The 25,442-nt window shown below is 32.6% G+C and overlaps 1 long non-coding RNA gene across 2 annotated transcripts; it reads right to left on the reverse strand.

The window, feature by feature from the left end:
- Positions 1-4,944: 4,944 nt before the first annotated feature.
- LOC123704892 lies at positions 4,945-7,009 on the reverse strand. 2 transcript variants are annotated; one of them, XR_006753206.1, is made up of 4 exons: positions 6,399-7,009; positions 5,649-5,831; positions 5,443-5,572; positions 4,945-5,281 (listed from the first exon to the last, which is right to left on the reverse strand). It is a non-coding gene; the product is annotated as an uncharacterized LOC123704892 (long non-coding RNA). The 2 variants fall into 2 exon arrangements; XR_006753205.1 differs by lacking the exon at positions 6,399-7,009 and having other exon boundaries at positions 5,649-6,172.
- Between the last annotated feature and the right edge of the window lie 18,433 nt (positions 7,010-25,442).

A 25,442-nucleotide genomic window follows, 5' to 3' on the forward strand; every position in this document is an offset into this window, starting at 1 on the left:
GATTGGTCATTTCTGTTCTCTTTTCATAACGTGGATGAAATGGTTAACATGCTGACTTCATATATCATATCTCTTTATGATATATTTGCACCTAAGAAAAGGATTTTCGTCAAGACGAAACGGCCGCCCTGGATTACACAGAACATTAAAAAAATGTTCCAATTACGCGATGAGGCTAGAATTAGAGCGCGTCTCACTAAGGAGGATGCACACAAACATTATTACAAGGATTTAAAAAATTTCACCAGCTTAGCTTTAAATCGTGAAAAACAGGTTTACTTTAATTCATACATTAATTCTAATTCAAACAAACCTAAGATCATGTGGAAACACATAAAAGACAATGTTACCATCAATTCTAAAAAGGATTCATTGTTACCTTCTCATCTCAATAATCCCAATATATTAAATAGCCACTTTCTAAATGTCCCTGGTAAAGCCCAATTACATCTTTCCATATTAACATATTATGAATTTAATCGACACAGTGATGCTATTTTCAATTTTACGAACGTAAATGAGTCATTGGTGTTGAGCACTTTAAAGGAACTAAAGTCACAAGCTATTGGAATTGATGACATATCTTTAGACATGTTTAAATCCACTTTACCTTCTACCTTACCGATACTAACGCATATTATTAATGAATCTCTAAACACTGGCATCTTCCCTGGTTTGTGGAAAAGTGCTCTCGTTCGTCCTGTACCGAAAATCAATAATCCACAAGTCCTGAAGGACCTTCGGCCAATAAGTATACTGCCTTGCCTTTCCAAGGTTATTGAAAAAATAGTGTATAAGCAGTTAATGAAGTTCTTAGAGACCAATAATATCCTCCCAGATCGTCAGTCTGGTTTAAGAAAAAACAAAAGTACTGCAACAGCCATAACGGACGTTGTAGACGATATATTATCGGCTCAAGATGAGGGCAAAGGTACATTCCTGGTATTACTGGACTACACGCGAGCATTTGAAACCATAAACGTGCCTTTGCTGCTATCTAAACTCACTTATTACGGTTTAAGCTCATTGACCGTAAAGTGGTTTAATAGCTACCTATCGTCACGTACTCAGACTGTTTCCGTCGCAGAGGAGGATGGAAGAACTATGCTCTCTGAATGTAAAGCGGTAACACGAGGAGTGCCTCAAGGATCTATTTTGGGGCCCCTCTTATATATACTGTACAGTGCAGACATAGTGACGCGAATAAAATCGTGTCGGTACCACATTTATGCAGATGACGTACAGTTATATATTTCATTCCGCCCACATGAGACGCAAGTTGCAGAAGAAAAGCTGAATTTAGATTTGGATTCAATACGAATGTGGTCGGAAAATAACTCTCTTGTTCTCAACCCCAATAAGACCAAATATATGATACTCGGAACCCCCTCTACTGTCAAAATAATAAAAAATAAGCTGCCATCTGTATCTTTATGCATAGACGGGGTACCCATACAGCGTGTTGAGGAGGTTAGAAACCTGGGCATCATTTTTGATGAGAATCTGAGATTTGAGAAGTACATTAGCACTACAGCAGCTAATTGTTTCTATAGACTTAAGGTTTTATATCGCATCAGACAATATATTGAACCCAGTCTCAGACTCAAATTATGTGATAGTCTAGTTCTATCAAAGTTCAATTATATGGATGTGATGTATGGACACCGGTTATTAGGTCATACAAAACGTGTAATCCAGCGAGTGCAGAATGCATGTGCACGGTTCTGCTGGAATGTCCCACCGAGGGATCACATCACGCCCCATCTTAATAATGCGCGATGTCTAAACATGGAGCACCACAGGCAATTGCACTTTGCATCCCTTCTCTTTGGTGTTGTCAAAACAGAATCGCCTCACTATCTGTTCGAAAAACTTATTTGGAGGAGTGAACAAAACACCAAATACAACACCAGGGATGCTGCCAATAAACTCCTCGTACCCAAACACCATTCCGCTTGTTTTAAGGGTAGCTTTAAATATAACGCCACTAAATGCTGGAACAACTTGCCTCCACCGTTACGGAATCTACGAACACTATATACTTTTAAATCTAAATTTAAAAGTATATTATTAGCACACCAAATCCAGTTTTAGTGGTAAATTAAATTAAATTTACGTGAAAATTGCCCTGAAATATTTATTATTTATGTATTTATTATGTATTTATATTCATCGTTAGTCGCGTTGTATCATCGTACCTATCTATAAGTTTATTATATCTCATTTATTTAATTTTTTGTGTATCTATGTATATATGTAAACCTAGGTTACTCCTTTCGTCCCAACTCGAAGCCTTCATAATAAAGGGGGCACTGAAAAACAGCGCTGGCAATGTTCCGGAACGTTGCAGCATATGCTGAGCTGTCTCCTTTTTGTCAGGGTCGTATGACACACCTTAATAAAAAAAATACTGATTATCAATTTTATTTTCTCTACGTGCTTTTTTATGTTAATCATTTAAGTGTTATTGTTGCTATTTTCTTGTCGTGGTGCTTTCTTATTTATCTTTTACGGTTCTTTATGTTTTATGTGTGTGTGTTGTGCTGTCCTTGATAAATAAATGTTTCTTTTCTTTTCTTTTTTTCTTTTCTTAATCCAAGTTACCCTCTATACGTGTGCTAAATTTCATTGTAATCGGTTCAGTAGTTTATGCGTGAAAACCATACATACATACATACAGACAAACCTTTCCTCTTTATAATATTAGTATAGATATACTTCAATCTTAAATCGATGAGATAAAATCGATTGAATCTGACCTTGACCTTGACCTTGATCGTAGTTCAAGAAATATTATAAAAAGAATTAACGAAATCGGTTCAGCATTTTTCGAATTAAGCGCTTACCAACACATTTTGCGATTCATTTTTATGTATTGAGCCATATACATATAAAAATATACTTTAATCTAAAATCGATGAGATAAAATCGATTGAATCTGACCTTGACCTTGACCTTGACCTTGACCTAGTGATATCCTAATATATACAATACTAGCGGTCCGCCCCGGATTCACTCGTAGTACACATTTTGTATTGGTTTTCTCTTCATAAGAAACAACCTCGTACTTCAAGGAATATTATAAAAAAAATAATTAACGAAATCGGTTCAGCAGTTCTCGAGCACATATTGCGATTAATTTGTTTATAGATATATAATACTCTACTAAAGGATTAAATAAAACAACACATAATTTATAAAATATATAATACCAAAAGAAAAAAAAAAACACATTTTTCTTGGAAATCATTGAGGCTGAGTAGGTGACAGTTACGATATCCGAAAGTGTTCAAACACGAAAGGCGACAAAGCCCGGGTGCACAGCTAGTATGAAAATATCACTAAGTTTGACAGCTTTGGAGATAAAATCGATCAGTGAAACTATAGCTTTATTGATCGTCATCAAAATTAACCAACCAACGCATGTGCATAGACCAATTCAACTTTTACGTCTTATTATTTCTACTTACTGGAGGGAAAGTAAAGACTATTTATTTTTTAATTTCAATAAATTTTTATTATTTTCACAATTTTACGTAGGTATAAGATTTCATATCAAATAAGTTATATTATTATAAAAACTGGTATTCGAAATAGCAGCCGTAAGTAGATAGGTTTTTTTGTAGGTTTCGGTTAGAGGATAAATTAATAATCTATTTTTGTCTTTTTAGTAATTTGAACACAGTGTAATATGAAAAACAGGGCATTGATTATTAATATTAAATTAAATTATTTAATAAACCTAAACCTTCATAATTAAGATAAAGTTTAAAACAATATTCAAATGTAGGGTTTTCTGACACCCCGGTTGTTAAAATATATATTTTCATTTTTTTTTTTGTTAATTTTAATAATATTCGAAATAAACAGAATTTACATAATTTATTGATAACAACTAGATTAATTTATTTCTTCTCCGCTAATTTCTTCAATCTTCCTCGAAGATGAAATAAAGCGGGAGATCGTCACATTTTTCGAAATTCGTTTAAAATCACGTGATTTCCAAAAATGCAATATTCTCTTACTTTACATATTACAGTAAACAATCTTAAAATTAACATTTTCTTTACCAAAATATATTAAACCTAGCTTTCCGCCCGCGGCATCGCCCGCGAAGTCAAAGAAAAACCCGCATAGTTCCCGTTCCGGTGGGATTTCCGGGATAAAACCTATCCTATGTCTTTTCTCGGGTATCAGAATATCTCTATACCAAATTTCATGCAAATTATTTCAGTAGTTAAGGCGTGATTGAGTAACAGACAGACAGAGTTACTTTCGCATTTATAATAATTATTAATAATATACCTAGTATGGATTATTAAAAAACTGAATCTATTATAATACTGTGAAGAAAACATAGTTTGCATAGACTAATTAATATTTAGAATTCACTTTAACCAATTGACAAGAAAATTAAACGAAATCAAGTGATAGTTGATACTTATAAACTCATTGCAACTAATTTGGCTTAATTAAACTTCTTTAACTAAGACAAATTAGTTCCTTTTTAGTTAATAAGTAAAGTTATAATACAATAAAATAATAACACAGATTAGATAAACCGTCGTCAATCTTCAATTCCAGTTGTTAGTAAAAAGCATGAGCTATAAGCATTTTTAAGAATTTCGATGTAACGACGAACTACTTAAAAATGCAATATTCTCATACATTTTATATAATATGTCCAATATTCCTGTTCTGTGTAAAAAAGGAACCTTCGCAAATGCAAACTAAAAAAACATTTTATAAACATGACCTAAGAACATGACAATCTTTTTGACGTTTTTATTTCAAGAAATATAACAATAGTTAAGTGATTTTACAACACTGTTATAATTTATTAATTACAATATCGTTCTCTCATATCAATAAAAGCAAAATGAATGGATACAATAAACATATAATTAAAACTAAATAATGATAACAATATTATAATTTGGTGAATCAATTTTTAACTAGTTTTCATCTTCATACATGCTTTCAAATAACTTTATGTAATACTTTATTTACAAACAAAATAACAGAACAAAAATGACAGTATCAATTCCTCATTAATACATTTTGAGTGGACAATACACGCAGCAATATTACAATGTTATATTAATTATTGACGAACTCATTTTAAATTATTTATATATTTATAATAATATTTTGAAACAGAGACTTTGAAATCTTATAAGTTCAAAATCAAATTTCTAATTCAAATATACTAATAAATTCGGCGTGTGCAGACTGACTGTTGATGAAATCTTGAAGTTCTTGAACTCCACGTCTTAAACACCTGAAAAAAGAAAGACAATAATTATGTTTCTAAAAACCTATCACATTACCCGTATAGTAGGTACTGTAGATTGTTCAATGGCCCACTAAAATAAGGTTAGGATTAAAATGAATGGGTGAATAAAACGAAGGTAAATAATAACTGCATCAACTATTACTAACCGTTATAATGCTTCACCCAATATATTATGTAGAATCAATATTATCTTGTAGCTACCACTGACAGTCCGTAAGAAGTTTTGATTGTCCAGATCACATCACGACAACCCCTTAAAACCTCGGGATCACTGAACTAAAAAATGTAATATAGATTAATCAATAAATTGAATTTATAAATAAGGAAAATTATTTAAGGACTCAATCCATACCTGATTCGAGACACAGCGTATCGATGTTTTAAATTTAGAAAATAACGGCGGAACCCTATTTTAAGCCATGTTCATTTGTAAAGTCTGATGCATAGATGTTTTAGAAAATGATACCTATCGGGAAGCTAATTATTTAAGCCTTTATATGCTACTTGTTTTGATATGTTTCTTCTCACGTAGTTGCTATTAGATGTTATTGATTGTTGTAATTTTTATAGTACCTAGTTGATCCGAAACTAAATCACCGGAGCGATAATAGAGTGAGATCAAATTATTATAAAATTGATCTCATTCTATTTTCACCCCGGTGAAGGTCGATTTGGGTTCGGATCTTAGACTATAAGCGAACAATAGATTATTTGTTGCAACATGCTATGTAAACCTTCAATCAATCTCCTCCCAAGCTTCTCAGTGTATCAGTTGTTGTCACCAAACCAGGATCTACCTATAATTAAAAATTAAACAATTATAAACATGTAAATAAATATTATCCATTCAATCTATACTAATATTAGAAAGCTGAAGAGTTTGTTTGTTTGTTTTAACGCGCTAATATTAGGAGCTACTGGTCCAATTTTAAAAATTCTTTCGGTGTAAGATAGCCCATTTATCGAGGAAAGCTATAATAGGCTATCATCTCGCTAAGACAAACAGGAGTGGAGCAATGCGAGTAAAACCGCGGAGCACAGCTAGTAATAAATATAGCACCAATTAAATGAGCAAGTAATTAAATGCCATGTATCATGTTACCGTATTTCCCTTTCCTGCCTTTGTAGCGTGACGTCATTGTTAAGGCGATCAAGGCTGTATCCATCCAAGATACAAATTTTCCGTTTATATACATACCGATAGCTGCAAAGTATTTTAAGCTCTTTTCCTTGAAAACACGGGATAAAAAACCTGTAATTAGCCATTTGTTATTGTTGTGTTTTAACTCTTTATTATAATGACCAAAATGACATTACATTTTTATAAAGTATCTCCAATTCTCTAAGTACCCACATTATCATTAATATTCAATATTACCTACATACAACATCTTCCCCTTTCAATAAGATTTATAAGTATAACAAACTATATTGCTGACGAACGATATTAATTTTACAAATGAACCATATAGACAAATTAAGCAATAAAGTACTTTCATTACTGTTAGTTTAGCTAAAGAATGAATCAGTGTAGAATAATCTATATCTATCCATTAATGCAAACCATTACATTACAATTATTTATCTAATTATAATTTATGATATTCTATACCCATTAATAGGTACAAATCATCTTGGCTAGTAACATTAAACAAAATTTAATGGTAACCATTCCATCACAAATTTAACACAATACTCATATTTAATTTAACACAATAGCAAAACATTAGTAGAACACACTTAAACCTTTAAATAATACATCATCATCCGAAACTTTTTTTTTTTTTTTTTTTTATTAAATTAAATCATTAATTATTATTAATAATGAAATCTGTCTGGAGGACGCACTATTCTTCCAGAACGAGTACTATAAAAATTTGTATTTTGCGACACCTCAGTAGGAGAAGAATTTATTTTGTTATTTTGGACATAACTTTCGTCAAAATCATCATAATCGCCGATAGGACGCCTACAATCACGCCTCGTACTTTTATTTAAAACGGGCTCGTTCTGTTCAACGCCAGACTTAATAATTTGCTGCCTATTCCTCCTATACCGCGCGCCATCGGGCGTGCGCACCCAGTACGAACGTGGCTCCGCGGCCGGGCCCTCTACGCGCGCCGGCACCCAGCGACTGTGACTCATTCCCTGCCCTTCACGAATACGTACAAAATCATTGTTATTTAACGGTTTTAATCTTCGCGTATGCTGATTGTAGAATGAGCTCGATTTTTCAGTTTTTTCTGCACGTTTGATCGCTATTTTCTCTCTAGAAGGAAGCTTCGGTCGTAAAAGATTCGAGCTAACGGGCAGCCTAGTATTTAAACGCCTACCCATCAAAAGCTGAGCCGATGAATAAATCTCCCCTGATATAGGCGTATTTCTAAAATTTAATAAAGCTAAATACGGATCTGTGCCGTCCTGTTCGGCTTTAATTAATAATTTTTTAACAGTTTGTACGTTACGTTCGGCTAAACCATTAGATCGGGGATAATAAGGCGAACTCGTTACGTGTCGAAATCCCCAAGCTTCGCTGAAATTCTTAAACTCCCCCGATGTAAACTGTAGGCCATTGTCTGAAATTAACCGCATCGGAATACCGTGACGAGAGAACATATCCTTTAACTGTTTAATTACCGAACCGGACGTAATATCTCTCAGTGAAGCGACCTCCACGTATTTCGAATAGTAGTCTACGACCAAAATGAAATATTTATTTTTAATCTGAAAGATGTCAGCGGCTAGCACTTCCCACGGAGTGTCCGGTTGCGGGTGCGGCAGCAGCGGCTCGCGCGGCTGCTCGGCGCGGTGTTGCGCGCACACGCCACAGCGCCGCACCGCCCTCTCGATGTCCGCCGACATGCCCGGCCACCACATCACGTCGCGAGCTCGGTTTTTGCATTTATCGATACCTAGATGGCCCTCGTGAATTCTATTTACCATTTCGTTTCGAAGACTCGTAGGTATAATTACTCTGTGATTTCTGAACGCTATATTATTAATAACGTGAAATTCATCTCTTATATCCCAATACATCTTCGCGCTTCCATCTAACAACGCTTTCGTGTGAGGCCAGCCACTTTTATAATAATCCATCGCTCTGCAGAGCCCCACATCATTCCTAGTCTCTTTCTCCACTAACATCAGTTTTTCATCACTGAAACCGGTATTTTGAATAATAAGATTCACATGTCCTTCCACATCTTTTTGAACTTCATCTTCAGTATTATTTAAATTATCTACTTTAGTTCTCGACAATGTGTCTGCTATAAACATGAGTTTGCCTGGAACATAACATACATTTAACGAATATCGCTGTAATTTTAATAATAGTCTTTGCAACCGAATAGGTATATCATTCAGTGGTTTCTTGAAAATAGATTCTAACGGTTTATGATCGCTTTCCACTATAACTTTAGTATGTCCATAAACAAATTGATGGAATTTCGAACACCCATATACTATCGCCAGCATCTCCTTCTCTATTTGCGCCCAGCGACTCTCGGCAGGTGTTAAAGCGCGCGCCGCGAACGCCACGGGCCGCCCCTCTTGCAACAAACACGCTCCGAGACCGAACGCACTCGCATCGACAGAGACGGTAACTTGTTTATTTGGATCATAAAATCTTAAAGAAGGCGCATTCATTAAGGACGTTTTAATTCTATTATAAGCTTTAGTATGTATTTCGTGCCAATCGAACTGTACATTATTTTTTAGTAATGATCTCAACGGTTCCACTAATTTTGCATAATTAGGAATAAATCGAGATACATAATTGGACATCCCTAAAAACCTCTCTAACTCTTTTTTATTTACAGGTATACTCATGTCTCTTATTACACGAATTCTATCTGGATCCGGCTTAATCCCATTTGAATTAAAAATATGCCCTAGGAATTTAACTTCTCTCACCCCAAATTTACATTTATCCCGGTTGAACCTTACCCCATTTGCCACAGCGCACTGCAGCACCTTATGTAACCGCTCATCATGCTCCTCTTTTGTCTTACCGTACACCAACACATCGTCGACGTACGTTTCTACGCCTTCGCACGCGAACAGCCTATGCATAACACTATGAAAAACCTCACACGCACTACTAATCCCGAACGGCAATCGTAAAAATCTATATCTCCCGAAAGGTGTTGCAAAAGTACATAGCTTAGAACTATCATAATCCAATTTCAACATATAAAATCCTTTACTAGCGTCTAAAACGGAAAAATATTTCGCTCCAGACAAATTTGCAATTATTTCATCAAGCGTAGGCAATTGAAAATGACATCTTTTAATTGCCTCATTTAAAAACTTAGGATCTAAACATATGCGTAATTTGCCATCCGCTTTTTCCACTAATACTATATTTGACACCCAATCGGTGGGTTCACTAACAGGCATTATAATATTAAGCTGTTGTAAGCGATTGAGTTCCTCCCTCAACTTAGGTCTTAATTTAATCGGTATTTTTCTTGCACTCCTTACTACGGGAGGAACCCTATCGTCCACAATAATTCTATGAAAACCTGGTAATTCACCTATTCCTTCAAACACAGATTTATATTGTACAAAAAAATCAATATTACAATTTTTTATCTCATTAATTCTCATAATCATATTTAATTTAACACAGGCATCTCTCGATAACAAGTTACTGCAATTTAAATTCAAAACAAATATTTTTTCTTGTACTTTTAATGACTTATATGTAATCGATGCCATAAAATAACCAATTACATTTAATTTATTTTTACTAACTTCCTTAAGAATGACATTAGTTTTCAATAAATCTTTTTTATTAAATCCTGAGGCTAAAAAGCTAGACAATGACATAACACAAACATCGGCTCCACTATCTAATTTAAACATCATCGCTTTGCCATTAACATAAACATAATCGAACCAAGCGTGGCTATCTATCGTGTTTATTTCAATACCATTTATTATATATTCCTCACCGGAACCCTCTGACGGTGGGGTCGCACGATTCACTTCGCGTAACGATACCGCACTATACCTACAACACTTTGCAAAATGTCCAAGTTTATCACATCTATAACAAGTTACGTTAAAAGCGGGACACTTATTATTTTCATGCATACGATCACAATAGGCGCACTTCGGACGCGCCCGTCGCACATGACCTCGTAGCTGCGGCGCGGCGAGCGCGCGCTGCGGCCGCGCCGGCCAGGCGGGCCCGCGCCAGCCGCCGCTCGCCCTCGCGCGCGCGCCGCGCGAACTCACCGCCTCCACCTCGACGTCACGACCGAGCCTCGAACGCGCACTCCTCGCTTCATTCATATCACTCGATGAACTTCCCGCAATTTGTGTATCAATTGAAAATTTATTAGCAGCCGGCGTGGGCGCGTCGACTCGGCCCGCTTGATGACACGCAGCCTCCGCCGCTCGGCACCACGATTCTGCGTCACTCAATTCCAAATCCTTTTTTCTTAAAAGACGCTCCCTTAACTGTGCATCTCGTATTCCTCGTATTAACTGCGTTAGGATAAGGCTATCTCTCAGCTCTCCAAATGAACACACTTTACTTTGTATTTTTAAGCGTGCAAAATAACACTCGAAGGATTCATCTGCATTTTGATAACACTCGAAAAACAAATGACGTTCGTAATTAATATTCTTCTTCGGGTCTAAACGTTCTTGAAACTTCGAACATAATACGTCATATTTGTTAATCTCACTACTTTGAAAATCGAGTTCTTCATATATTTCACGTCCACATTTACCAATTGAATGTAAAAATAAAGCACACTTCTCACGTCCAGGGGCATTTTCTCTTCCAGATGCAATTAAATACCAATCAAAGCACTTTTTCCAATCACGCCAGTTCTCCGACATATTGCCGTTGCTTGACATTGCCGCTGGCTGTTGTATCGCATTATTGACGCAACTTAAATCCCTGTCACTCCTCGCCATGTCCTCAAAATACACCTATAAACTCCTTTTATGCACAATATCTTATTTGTTCACACCTGACACCATGTTGTGTTTTAACTCTTTATTATAATGACCAAAATGACATTACATTTTTATAAAGTATCTCCAATTCTCTAAGTACCCACATTATCATTAATATTCAATATTACCTACATACAACAGTTATTATTTGTTTTGAGTCTGTTTTGTCTTTCGAATAAATGAATTTAATTACCCTAAAATGTTTATAAACATTAAATATAAAAAATATTTTTTATATAAATATAAAAATTCGGCTTAAAACATATTATATTGTTAGACAAAAACTAAGACAGCGCCAATAGAAGGGATGACAGGTGGTGGCGGATTTGCAAATAAAAGCGCTGGCGCGCTCATTCGCGGCACCATTCGTCGCGAGTCAATTGACAGACTACAACTCTGCCCGTTTGTGGAGTCAACTGCCATATTATTGTCCTTTGCATTATATAAGTTTTTTTTTATTACAATTAAGTAAATTAGTGAAAGTGAGTTTTAAAAATCAGTGTGAAATTATTTCATTATTTTGTAAATTTTGTAAATGTTAAATTAAATTAACGAGTTTTGATTATATTTGTTACCTACGTTGTGTTTTTTTTTCATTCCCACTTCTGTTCCTAAATATATAATATATTTTATTACACAAGTAAATTTTTTTCCTAACTCTTTAAGGTTATACATATTATATTATAAATATGCTCTAATTTAAGTCCTAAAAATCTTCTACTTGTATTCAAATATAATATAACAACAAATTCAATATTATTAATAATTACTATGAATAATACAATACCAATTTATCTGTTAACGTTTTTCTTTCTTGATAGTAGTGGTACTGTTTATGAATCCACATCTGACTACATATTCTTCAGAACTTGTTTCAAAATACTCAGGTCTGCAGAATATATAGCTAGATGTAGGTATCACATCGATATATCTTCAGCCTTCCAAAGAAGGCAATCAATTCGTGTTATTTATTAAGTTGAGAAAATATAGAATCAGTAGAGGAAACATTGACAATTAATCATAATAATAAAATATGAAGAGATAAATTGATTCCTCTTTACTGCTTAATATTTTATAATAACTACCACTTGATTTAAGTATTTTCTTAAAAATTCGTAACTACACGACTTAAAGATAAAGATGCAAAATATATTTAATTAAATATGTAGAAAACTGTTCCTAACTTTAAAGGCGTTTCTTTGTCACTGAAAAATTTTATAGAAGTCAGTAACAACAAACGCTTTTAATTAGAAATTAATAGCAAGTTAACACTTTGATTAAAAGTTAACCAGGCGACGGTGAATTTTAATATTAACATTTTTATAAGGATATAAAATCTTATTTCTTTTCCGTTGTGTCTTTAAAAGATGCAAAATAAAAAACAAGTTAGCAATATTTATTTATGTATTATACAATATTTATGTATTATATTTTGACTTATAAGCAATTTTGAAACTATTCAGCAAAAATTAAATGTTACCATCTATTATTATATATTCGTTTACAAATTGGAAGCATCTTTACAAAGATACAAGTCACAAATATTGCATTACTTGCAAAAAATAATGATGTATTTATCCGACTCAAGGATTTTTATAAGCATTTGCCTTTGACAATTTTTTAATTTCCGAATGAAAAAAGGCATTAATATCGTAATTATCTCTCATAACTGTACAACATGTTAATTTATTTCTTCTTAACATATTCAATAGTTCTCGAGCTCTATATTTTGCCCTAACATTTAGGTATATGTTTGCTACACTTTTAATAAACTGCAAATTAATATCCTCCGAATTCCTTCCTCATATTTGTGTTATAATCCCGTATCAAACTCAAACATTTATCATTCAACTTGCTTCTTTTGGGAACTTTGAGTCGTTATAAGTAATAATACATGAATGGTATTTTTATACTCAATTGGGCTGCTTAGTCAAAATCGATAGCAGAAATGAGGCCTTTTCCATTGTGATTTAAGTTTAAAAATATATGGTGTGTCGGTTTGTTATCTTTTCTGTAGGTTGTAAGCTGTTCCAAATTATATTTCTACAATAGTAACCTACGTATGTTATGGAGAGCGAAGAATTTTCTCGTAAATTGAATACCTAAAAAGGAAATAATTATCAACAAACATCAATCTGATAAAAATGGAAACATAATAGAGACTTACCTTCCAAGACATAATAATAATTGTTACGTTTGTACACTGATTAGCTTGAAAAATATTGAAAATCACTACATAGTATAAAACAAAGTCGCGCTTTCTCTGTCTCTATGTCCAAAGAGACATAGGGACAGAGTATGCTTAAATCATTAAAACTACGCAACGGATTTTGATGCAGTTTTTTTAACACATTGACTGCCATGTAGGGCACCGGTGACCGGAAGCGGACTTGTATTAAGGAGCCGCGTAGGACACCGGTGACCTCACGGTAGACCTGTTTTCATAGATGATTTAGGCGCCGTAGGACGCTTTTTCCGTAGATTTCTTATTATAAAGTGACCGGAATGGCGCTCAGGTGTAATACTTTCGCATGGTTTCTATGTAACGTAAGAATATTTTGAATTAGTGAAGGTAAACCTTCAATAACGTGAAAATGCCCAGAACATTATTTTTTTTCTTATTTTAAACGTATTTATTTAAAAATGGTTGTGAATGCATTAGAATAGGAAGAAAAATAAAACGAGTAGTTAAATCGCCGAATAATTTAATTAATCTTTTTGTCTTTGACTGAGGTGCGCGGGTGCCCGGAGTTTAGGTCCGGAGAGGGGACCGCACGGCGCCTGGTAACAGAAATCAACTAAATTATTTCTGTGCGCCATGTAGGGTACCGGTGACCTCGTGAAGTTTTTTTTACTTTTCTACGGAACCCTGCGTCCGATTGAACCCAAAATTTAATACTATATATATCTAGACCCATAACATCAATTGGCACTAAAAATTTTTTTTGTGATTTTCGTCATTATTACTCTGGCAGTTAATGTGTTAATAGATAGAGTAATTCAAGAGGAAGCTTTTAGTATATAATTTATTAGGTTTTAGACAAAGCAGGCGAAGCCACGGGCTCTAAGCTAGTTAAATTATAAGAAAAGCACAAATGTTTAGTACCCACACTTCGTTACGTTCATAAAATAGACTACCGAACATAATATTACAATTATCTGGAATTGCACGAGTTTCAACGCTACCAAAACCATATAATAAGTATAATTTATTTCAAATAATTTGAATATGATACCAATAGATATGAAAACAAAATAAATTGACCGGGGAATCGCTTTACATGCTCGACGCTCGTATCAAATCCATTTCACATCATTGAGTTAATATTACTACGTATGGAAGAGACACCACGAACAAAATCTGTGCGCCATTTTTTTGCTCTAAGTTTTAAAAATTATTATCTAGTTAGTACCTAAGTACTTACCGATGAAAGTTATTCCTTTGCACTTTTCTGTATTATTTGTATTATTTGTGCAATATCGTAACACACACGAAGGCATATTTCACTTTAAAACAAATAAAAAATGAGCGTGCAGTTACGCCATATGGCGTATGTTGAGCGGAACATAAGTGATGTAGGCGGTGTCGTCTCCATAAGTATATCTCAATGTTTCACACATAAATTTTGTAGCGATCATATTACCGCATACCTACTTTGAATCATTTGAAGCTTTGTTGCTAACATGGTTTAATAATTATTGTATACAACATTGTAATATGTAACTACAATTTGATAACAATCGAATCTAGAACAGAAACTAGATGTTTAATTGTAATAATACAAAGGAATGTGTATGTAGGAATATATTTGATTTTATTAAATAACTAGCGGTCCGCCCCGGCTTCACCCGTGGTACATATTTACGTTTTCTCTACATAAGAACCATCCTCGTACTTCAAGGAATATAATAAAAAAAGAATTATCGAAATCGGTTCAGCCGTTCACACGCAATGCCGTGACAACGCGAATAGGGTTTCATTTTTATAAATATAGATAATAACAAAGTAATAAAACAGATCTCGAAGCAACCGGGTCCTTGTTGTTCTTTACATATTCACACACAGTTCAGTAAATACAAGTCTACATTAAAACTTTTCCCACCATTCCAAAATTTCAACAAACATATCACTCAACAGTCAACATTCTAGAATATTCGAATTTGGTGCCCACGTGATACCATAATTAAATGCTGCACACCATATCCTGTAACCCGCTCGTAATTACCATGTTGTGGATAAGCCACCCCAATACAATTACTGATACTCCACATCCTCATGTGGCCCGTGCGTTCACTGCATAATGAAGTTCTGTTAACATTCCGTATCCGAATGTAGTATGAAATATGAAGTCTCCTTGCTTTTTCCTGATTGTTAGCTTTCCACGTTACACATAAAATAAAAAGCAACTACTGAACAGTTATTGTAACCAACAAACATCCACATTTTATATTTAAACTAGTTTAACGACCGCGGCTTCGCCTGCTTTGTCTAAAACATAATAAATGATATACTAAAACCTTCCTCTTGAATCACTCTATCTATTAAAAAAACCGCATCAAAATCAGTTGCGTAGTTTTAAAGATACAAAATGACATAGGGACAGAAAAAGCGACTTTGTTTTAAACTATGTAGTGATAGTGATAGAATCAATAGCAGCAACACACTTGAGCACTCTTTGTAACCAATTCTCACGATTCAATTCAAGAAAAATTCTAAAGCAAATACTCTCTATTATGCGATGCTAATATTTCAGTTTGCAAACATATAAAATGTACAGAATTGAATAATGTCTCTCGGAATACTAACTTCGTGAAAGTTGCGTCATTCACAGGAAGGTTGCAATGCGAGGAATGTCAACACTGAATGGCTCGGCAAATATTCAAGCTAATGCAGGATAAGGACATCCGATTTTGTCGTTTTGTCGGATTATGTTTCTTTACATTGTGGGTGTTTTCTTGCTTTGTAGGACTCTACCAAGTTGAATACTATAGAATTTATGTTCTCTCTGTGAAATATTCCTGTTCTTTAAATGATTTTCGTCTCTGAGAAAAAAGCATAAATTGCTGGTTTAAATTAAATAAGTTTATTTTCCTTCTATGCAAATACGATGCAAAGAAAACAAAATGTAGGTATTTCAGTATGTCTCTCTTATTCATAGAGCTATTTTTATTCTTTTTTTCTGTATCTAATCTGTATGTAAGTTTTTATTCATATTTTGAAATCATATCTTCGTTTATAATATTATAATACTGTGCTCCGGTGCTTATATTTTCCATGAATGCTTGTTTTACTTTTCTATCTTCCTTTAATTTTTCCATATTTGATAACAAAATTTAACACCTTCTAAATATTATAAATCTTAAGAAAGGTGATCTTCGTAAAGCCTGTAATAAAAGAGTGCTTAGGTAAATATAAATATTGAAAGTCATATACCTACTTTATCTATATCTACATAATATAATAAATCTGTAGAAGGGTCAATTCTGTAAATTGAAAATATTGAAAAAATAAATAGCAGGGGGTGTTACTGGATCGATACCACACCCAAATATGTGATTAAAAAAATGTTTGTCTGTCTGTCTGTCTGTCTGTATATGAAGGCATCACGTGAAAACTAACGGTTCGATTTCGATGAAACTTGGTATAATTATACCTTATTTTCCTGCATAAAATAAGATACTTTTTATCCCGGAAAAATACGTAGAAAAAAATATTAATTTTTCCGCCTGGATGGAGTCGCGGGCGGCAGCTAGCTAATTAATAAAGAGCTGTTTAAAATATATTCGAGACGCTAGCTATCTATGCCGATAAGCAACTTCTATCATAATCTGTATTTTCATAATATCATTTTAATTCTTACCTTTAATTCATATTCCGCAATCTTCACATGCATTCAAAATATTAGCACACATAAACCGGTACATTTAAATTTATTTTAGATCTAACCAGACATTACAAAACAGACATAACGAACTTTAAACTTAATAGATACGCAAACGTAATTAACAGAATTCAGAAATAACCTTAACATATTATAACAACAGATATATCTTCTTACATACAAATTCCATATTTATCGACACAAACTAAATCAAATAACTCACTTAGTACAAATTACGCATAAACTCGATAATTCCCACGACGTGAACATTGAGAAAAAAGCCATTCTTGCTACTATCATTTTTCTCTGGAAGAAAATTGATAGTAGCGAAGAAATGGCTGTCGTTCTCAGTTAAATTCTTCATGATATATGCGAAATACTTCTTGGTACTTTCGCAACGAACTGAGATCCTCCGTCTTTATTGGAGAAGTCAATAAAAGGTCATATTTCTTGCATTTTCTTCAATGTTTTTTATAGGACAAAATGTTTTTTTCTTCTTTGTTTATTTAGTTGTCAATCTCGGCTATAATGTAACAGATTCTATGTACCATCAGTTGAAGGGAAGAAGCAGTCAAACCACTCTTCTAATTTATCTTCTTCACAATGGGCAGGGTTGGTCCAAAAAAACGATCTATGTGGTGCTTACCAAATTTACGTGCAGTCAAGGTAGTAAGGAAGAGATTCGAAAATTCCGCCCAGTGAAATCAATTCATTTTTGGTACAGATAGGCAAATATTTATTTTCGCTTGCCTCATATAAATATTGATCATATAAATATTTGACCTGTCCGTAAGAAAAACGAATCGTGTAGGTACGAATGATGCCCTGTGATTTATGAAGAAATAATATAAGTTTTTTTTTTACACCAAACATTGAATTTTCCATATACTTTGTGTTCAAAGCAAATGTTCGAAGTGACGTCCTCGTTTCGGAATACTATTTTATTCCACATCGACGAGCTACAGTTTCGAAATGAATTATTATTAAAAGTTGGTTATGAAACAAAACCGTGTTGTGCAATATCTTTTACTGTAAGTAACTATTTTTTGTATTATTTTTTATATGACACTTTATAGTACGGGAGCTAGCTCCCGTATGGAATTTCACTTATTTCGATGATATTTTAATTATTTTGAAATAAAAATTGCGTCTGGCACCTATTTAACAACGAAAAAAACGTCTTGCAATAAAAAATGTATGTCTAATGGATCTATCTAAAGGCAAAAGATTAAAAATTACGCGTTAAAAATGACTTTAAATTAAGGATATTTTCCTGTGCAGATAAGATGCGCACTATTAAACGCAACCACTGCGGCCAGCCAGACAGCCCGGACTGTAACCGAAATAGCAAGAGGATCAGCATATCAAAGAACCAACCATACTAAAATGCTCACTTGTCAACGTTGCTACCTCCTATACGATTAGACAGTATTTTATTATATTTACTTTGATTTTAATTTTAATTTGATGTGGGAGCTCCATCCACGCTCACCACGGTGGACCCCAACCAATATAAACGAGTCCCCCCAGCAAATAATTTCACCTAAAATAGTGAAAATGTAGAGAATTTCCTAAATAAAAATTTGTAAGTTTATGTATAATTCAAACATTATATATTTGCATGCAAACTGTAAACTACACAAAGTTGTACATTTGTTATATTTAAGTCAGGTAAATAGCATTCAAATTAAAATTTCTAATGTACCTACCTACTATAAAATATGAGCATTTATCTAAAAAATGGAATTAGCTCGCTTCAATCACTTAAAAATTTTATTTATTTGCAGACCTTTACTGAAAAAATTCGATTACAGATAAAAATTGGATAAACTTATAACGGATGAAAATAAAATATACCATTTAAGATGCTAATTTATTTCTAAGAAGATCAAAAACACACACATTAAAACACTAGTTACTATATCGCTAATTTATTAAATTACAATATTGAAATGCGATATTATGACAAGACTATTACAAAAATGTTTCGTATGTGAATGGCTTAATACTAGACATGTCTATAAACAAACAAATATTACCAAAATTTATTTGAACAACACCAAAATCCCTAAATAATGTAGTATATTGTAAAATAGATGTCGTTTTACATATTACATACATTACATGTTGTAATGTTGTATGTTTTATACTCTGTAAAGTTGGAAATTATTATATTGAATTTTTTCTTAGTGTTGTAAAACTATCGATAAATACGATAATTTTTGATCTTTTAGTGTTGTGCAAATAATTAACCGACCGTATTAGTAACATTAAGTATTATGATTCCCATGAAAAATCTATAATTGGAGGTATGTATTGTTGTTTTCATTAATCTTATATCATCTATTATAAAAAGAAACCTACACACTGTTCTATTTTTGTTTTTTTTTTATGTCATATTTTTAATCTGCGAAACTACATAGCTACAATTTTTTTTGTATTTTTATAATTATCAACTATGATACTTTTACTAATGATAACTTACGTATACAATTACACAATATTTGAATACTTATAAGAACTTCTTAAAACTATCCAAACGTTAGATGGACTTCGTGATTAGAGCATAGAGATAATACATATTATCTCTATGGATTAGAGTATGTATATTATCGTATGGTAACATCGTTGAAAACAGAGCTTTGCAAATTCAATATTTTGATAAACATCAAATACAAACAATTTGATGATTTTTTATCTCAATTGGAGTTAATTATTATTTATTAACGTGTGATTAAAAAAAATAATTTGCTGTCAATTCTTCCAATACACTTGTAGGTACAATAACAAGATTTTTAAAAGTATAAACAATAAGAAGTAATATTTATAAAGTATGTATTGAAAATATGTCGTTTATATATTCATATTTAAAATGTAATTAGATGTTATCTATATGTTTCTACATATTATATTCAGAAATGGATGCTAATGAAATATATAAGTATGCGAAACCGTTTGCGTAGTACATAATATTATATAGTACATAATATTATATTACGAGAAGTTATTATTATTCCTACAAAGATACATACAGCATGACTCCTAGGTTGTGAAACTCAAAAATTATACGTAACTAATTACCTACAGATAAAGAGTTCGTCGACACCTCGATATCTAATACTATTTACTACATACTTATATTCAATGTGAAACCATCTTAGCAATTTCTTAGTACACATTAACTTTTAATTATATGACTAATAATAAGTACCTAATATGGCTAATATGCCTTAAACTATTCAAGCGAAAAAGCATTATTACACCTTAGTTATTTTCTAAAAAATTGAAGTAGAATAATTACTGATAGTGATTCATATTTCTATACTCATATGAACTGTATTCTAACACTAGTATGCACTGACATCTATAATTGACTACGGGAATTAAACATCCATGTACCATTCCCATACTGTATGGTGATGGATGTCTCAGAAGTTATGTCAGCAGCTGCATTCTTACAATTTTGTTACAGTACAGGAAAGGCACTAGGATGTAAGCACTATGACTAACTATAGTATATGAAAAATGTGAATGAGTCTTTATACTTTGTAGTGTATTTTGAACGTTATGGAAATTGATGATCAGAAAACAATAACTTCTTTTTTTTAATTTCATCGTATTTGAATCTAGTATGTATGCGTGTAAAACAAAATTAATTATAGACAAGTCTATATAACTGCGTTAAAAACAACCGACTTCAAACTTGCCCTTGCAACATTTACAAATACAGACAAAAATGCTCATAAAATAAAAACTACTGGGCCTATCCGAATAAAATTTGTATGGGACCAATTCGACACCATCCCGCATCGAACAAAAAAAGAATCACGTAAATCGGTTCAGAAACCTCGGAGTAATCGGTGTACATACATAAAAAAAAATTACATACATACCGGCCGAATTGATAACCTCCTCCTTTTTTTGAAGTCGATTAAAAAAATACCATGTAAAGCACAAGGTGCTTAAATGGTTTTTTCTTCATAAATAATTTAACATTATAATGTTGCATCATCATTTTAAATGGAAAAGTATGAGTTTAATATTATTAAGATTTACGAGTAGAATTTGTTACAATACGAATTATTGTAATCAGAATTAGTCATCGAATAAGCTCTTGTTTTCTGCGCATAGATAATAAAAAGATGTCATTATGATTTTATAGTTATATAGAAATTAATCGCAATTATAATTTAAAATAATTGAAAGTAATTTGCAGTATGAACCGGTTTTGTTTCAAATATTTTCAGTTAAATACACACCATTTTAACTACAAATGCTAAATAATGAAATCATACACAAAATGTAGATAGGCCTTAGAATAACCATACTTTTTGTTTCCTTTTAGTCTACTACTAGTAGACTTTTTTTAATTATAATACGCAAAACTACATGGAAATTAACGCTATATCCACTTTATTCCTCTCATCAATGCTTGCCACAAAGGCCTATTCAGATTAGAGCGGTACCCGCTACCGCCGTGGGTAGCGGTATCCCGATGGCACGCAATTAAATCTCTTACGCAGTCTATTATAGAGACTCTAATCGCGCACCTATCCGAGTATACTTATCGGTACGCGATTAGACCGCTATATTAGATAAGTACCTACTGCTCTAATCTGAATAGGCCTTAAAGAAGAGTTTATTTAGTGATAACAATCTACATCATATCACAATACACTTTCATCGATTATTTACCTATAATTAGGTTTTTTTTTACTACGCTACGTCAATATGTTAACCTACGTAGATGAAATATTTTCAAATATATTAACATTATAGCATTATTGAGACAAGAATTTTTTTGTATTATTTTATAATTTTTATATATTTTTTTTTTCATTTATATATTTTTCATCATAACATTATTAAGACAAGCGATTCTTTTTTTTATTATTTATCAATTTTTGGATTTTTTTTTATATTTTTTTGTTTTTACTGTTTTTTTGGGTGAGATAATTTCGTACTACTAGCTTTTATACCTATCTTGGCTTCGCTCGCATGCTTAGCGTACAATAAAACCATTTGGTGAAAAGCGCTGCGATACATCAGTCATATATCATAGCTTCATTAAAAATGTTTGCCCCGACGCCCCCAACGCATTTTTATTTTTTACAAACTTCAGCCAGCTCCGCTACCGCTCACATGTCATTAACGATTCAACTCGCATATTCAAGTCACTTGATTCATGTCATTGCGATTCAATTTAAAACATTTATAACATTTATATATATATATATACTAATTTCTTAAAATCGAAACATGATTCTAACATTTTATTTTCACAGGCTGGATAAAAACTCTTTCCGAACAGAGTTCGAAGGGAGTCATAACAAACTCAAGGAAGGACCTTCTTAACGACCATTCAGCAAGCGCCCATAGTTCTTGCAGCGAACAAGAGAATGTACAAGAGAAGAGAGTTAAGAAGAAAAAAAAGAAGAAAGAAGAGAAGCCGGTGAAGAAGCTGGTGGTGATGCAGAAGATACCGGCTAATGTTAAAAAGGTGTGTAGATTTAGTTATTATTAGTAGATAATACTGAAATTTAGACACTATAGAATTGGTAATAAAGCACATTATTCAACTAGCATTTCCTTTCTGAATTGGATCTTTTTTGACGATAGACCATCAAAATAGGTTAAAAGATTTAAATAGTTTTAAGTTACAGATATAATTGAGTATTTGAATAAAAAATTTTTTTGTGCTAAATGGAAAGATTATACATATATATTAGTTTTATAGCAAAACTATTTTTTTAAATTTTTATTTGCAATAATTCAAAAGTTATTTCCAAATAAAAATTAGTCTTTGAATTCAGTACCGAAAACACACCGACAACTCCCGAAGCGTCACCCGGACGCGTGTGACGTCATAATGTTAGTTTTCACACATTGCAGTTGATACAAAAACGTATACAACTAAAACATTTTGACGTCACATCTATGGTGACCAGTCGTGGCGCGTTTATAGTCACGTGATTTTAATTTAAATTTCATCAATTTTTAATTGCTTTTATTTAATTGAAAAAAATTTTTTTTGGTGTTTTTTGCATTAAATATCAATATTATTAATAATAAGGTTTTAAAATACATAAAAAAAATCAATATTTTTTTTTTATTCAAATACTCAATTGGGAGTTGTTATAAAAGAATAATAATTGAAAATAATATACATGTAATGAAAAATATATTTTTCATTAATTTGAATTCCCGCGCAATCTGACCGAAACATCAAAACAGTAATTTATAATTCTATGTTTGAGTCTAATCTGTGGTAAAGAAAACTTGAAGGTAATCTATGGATCTCACAAAAAGCGCTCGTCATTGTGGATAAAATTACTATTGATCCTTTATTGTGATTTAATTAAGAAACGACACAATTATAAACATTAAATGTTGTTTCTTTATTTACAGGTACGATCTTGTGTTAATACTAAATGTGAAATTCAACTAATGAATACTAAATGTGAACTATGTAAACTAATTACAATAAAACTTTATTTTACACTAACACACACATAAGATTTGCTCGTTATCACTTTACACTCACTTAGATTGTCAAACGCAAAGTAAGTTAACTTGTCCGTGGTTATTGCCAAGTATTTAGCGTTAGGTTTTATCATTGCAAAAGAGTGCGGGTTATTGATGTCATGAGGAGTTGGTAGAGCGTAGATATGAAATAGATTGTACTCTGTAAGTGTAACTAAAGGAATCTTAACAACAAAATAAGCTTACTGTCGCTCATAAATGAGGAAATGTCGGCAATATCAAGAAGGACGTGTATATTATTTAATGCGATAGGTACTGGAAAGTTGACATTAATTTTATTTAAGCTAGATGTTAATTCTTGAAAAAGTTGAACTGGACTTAAAATCGAAGGATGAACTACATTCAATTTGCCAAAAAGAATAGCATCAAGTAAGTTTCTAAGATTGGAATTTAAAATCATAAGGGAACTTTCGAGAGCACTAAACGTCATAGCGAGATGAGAATTGACTTGTAGTTTATTCGTATTTTCAGAAACTGATTCGAATATTTTGTTCAGCTTTTCCATATTTTCGTTTAAAGTCAGTTCATTGTCATTGAGTCTGTGAATAGTCTTGTGGGTATAAATAAACCAAATGGAGCATCAAACGACAGGATATGACGTGCACAATGTACATATAGGTACAAATAGATATGGTTTACATCAAAATCGGTTCTGCCATTTACTAGGGGTGGAAAGGGAAGGGTTGAAAGTCTGTGAAAGAAGAGGAGATATGGGAGCGAGAGGATAGCCACACCCTGGAAATTTTGAACTCTACTCAAAGCCATATAGGCCTGGCCCTTGGAATTTTTTTTTCATAAATATACCACTTCTTTTGCCACTGTGGTCCATTACAATTTTTGCACGGTTACGGCCCAACGTAAAAGATGTCAAGGAGCAACAAACTTATAGATATCAATATTATGTAGGAATGTAATATGGAGGTATATATTTTGATAGTTCAGTCTCGCTCACTTGAAAATATTACATGAAAATAAGAAACCGAAGTTTAAAAATTTAAAAATTAAAAAAAAAATCCCAAAGCAACGAAGATAAAGGAATAAATCATTTTACAAACTTCCCGACGATCTTAAAAATTATGTACCATTATAAAAAAAAATATTTATTTAGAGGTATATGATATATTAATTATTATGATAATGTTGGCATGGCAGCCCCGACGACTTTGTTTTTTTTTATAAATATTATTTAAAATGGTATTTATTTTTAAAGATCGTCGGGAAGTTTGTGAAATTATTTATTCCTTTTTCTATGCACTTTTCTTCGTTGCGTTGGGTTTTTTTTTATTTAATTTTTATTGCACGGTCTAAGCGGTTTAGTTACCACAGACGTGAGACAGGAAAGATCTGATTTGGATTTAGTGCTGGATTTGATAAAAACTGAGTATCGAGTAAGCTGATCAGTTGCTGCACGATACATTGTTAATAACATCCATACAAGGAAGGAAGACATTTGCTCGCCTCCCCCATGGTGCTTAAAAATAATATGATATAATTTAAAAGAAATACGTAGAAAATTAATTAGTCATTTATTTTTTTTATTTTTTAGCTCAGTCCGGTAATAAATTTTACTATCAGTTCTTTTAATTATTTATGGTAGTACGTGTTTACTCAATAATTAAGTTAATTAGTAACTACTATGCAGTCACTATTCCACGCGGACGAAGTCGCGGGCACAGCTAGTTAGTAATAATATTCATAAAGTAGAAACAAATGATTTAGGTAGGTATATTGCTATACAAATTATTTAA

The sequence above is a fragment of the Colias croceus genome, chromosome W (genome assembly GCF_905220415.1).
Source record: "Colias croceus chromosome W, ilColCroc2.1".
Taxonomy (NCBI): domain Eukaryota; kingdom Metazoa; phylum Arthropoda; class Insecta; order Lepidoptera; family Pieridae; genus Colias; species Colias croceus.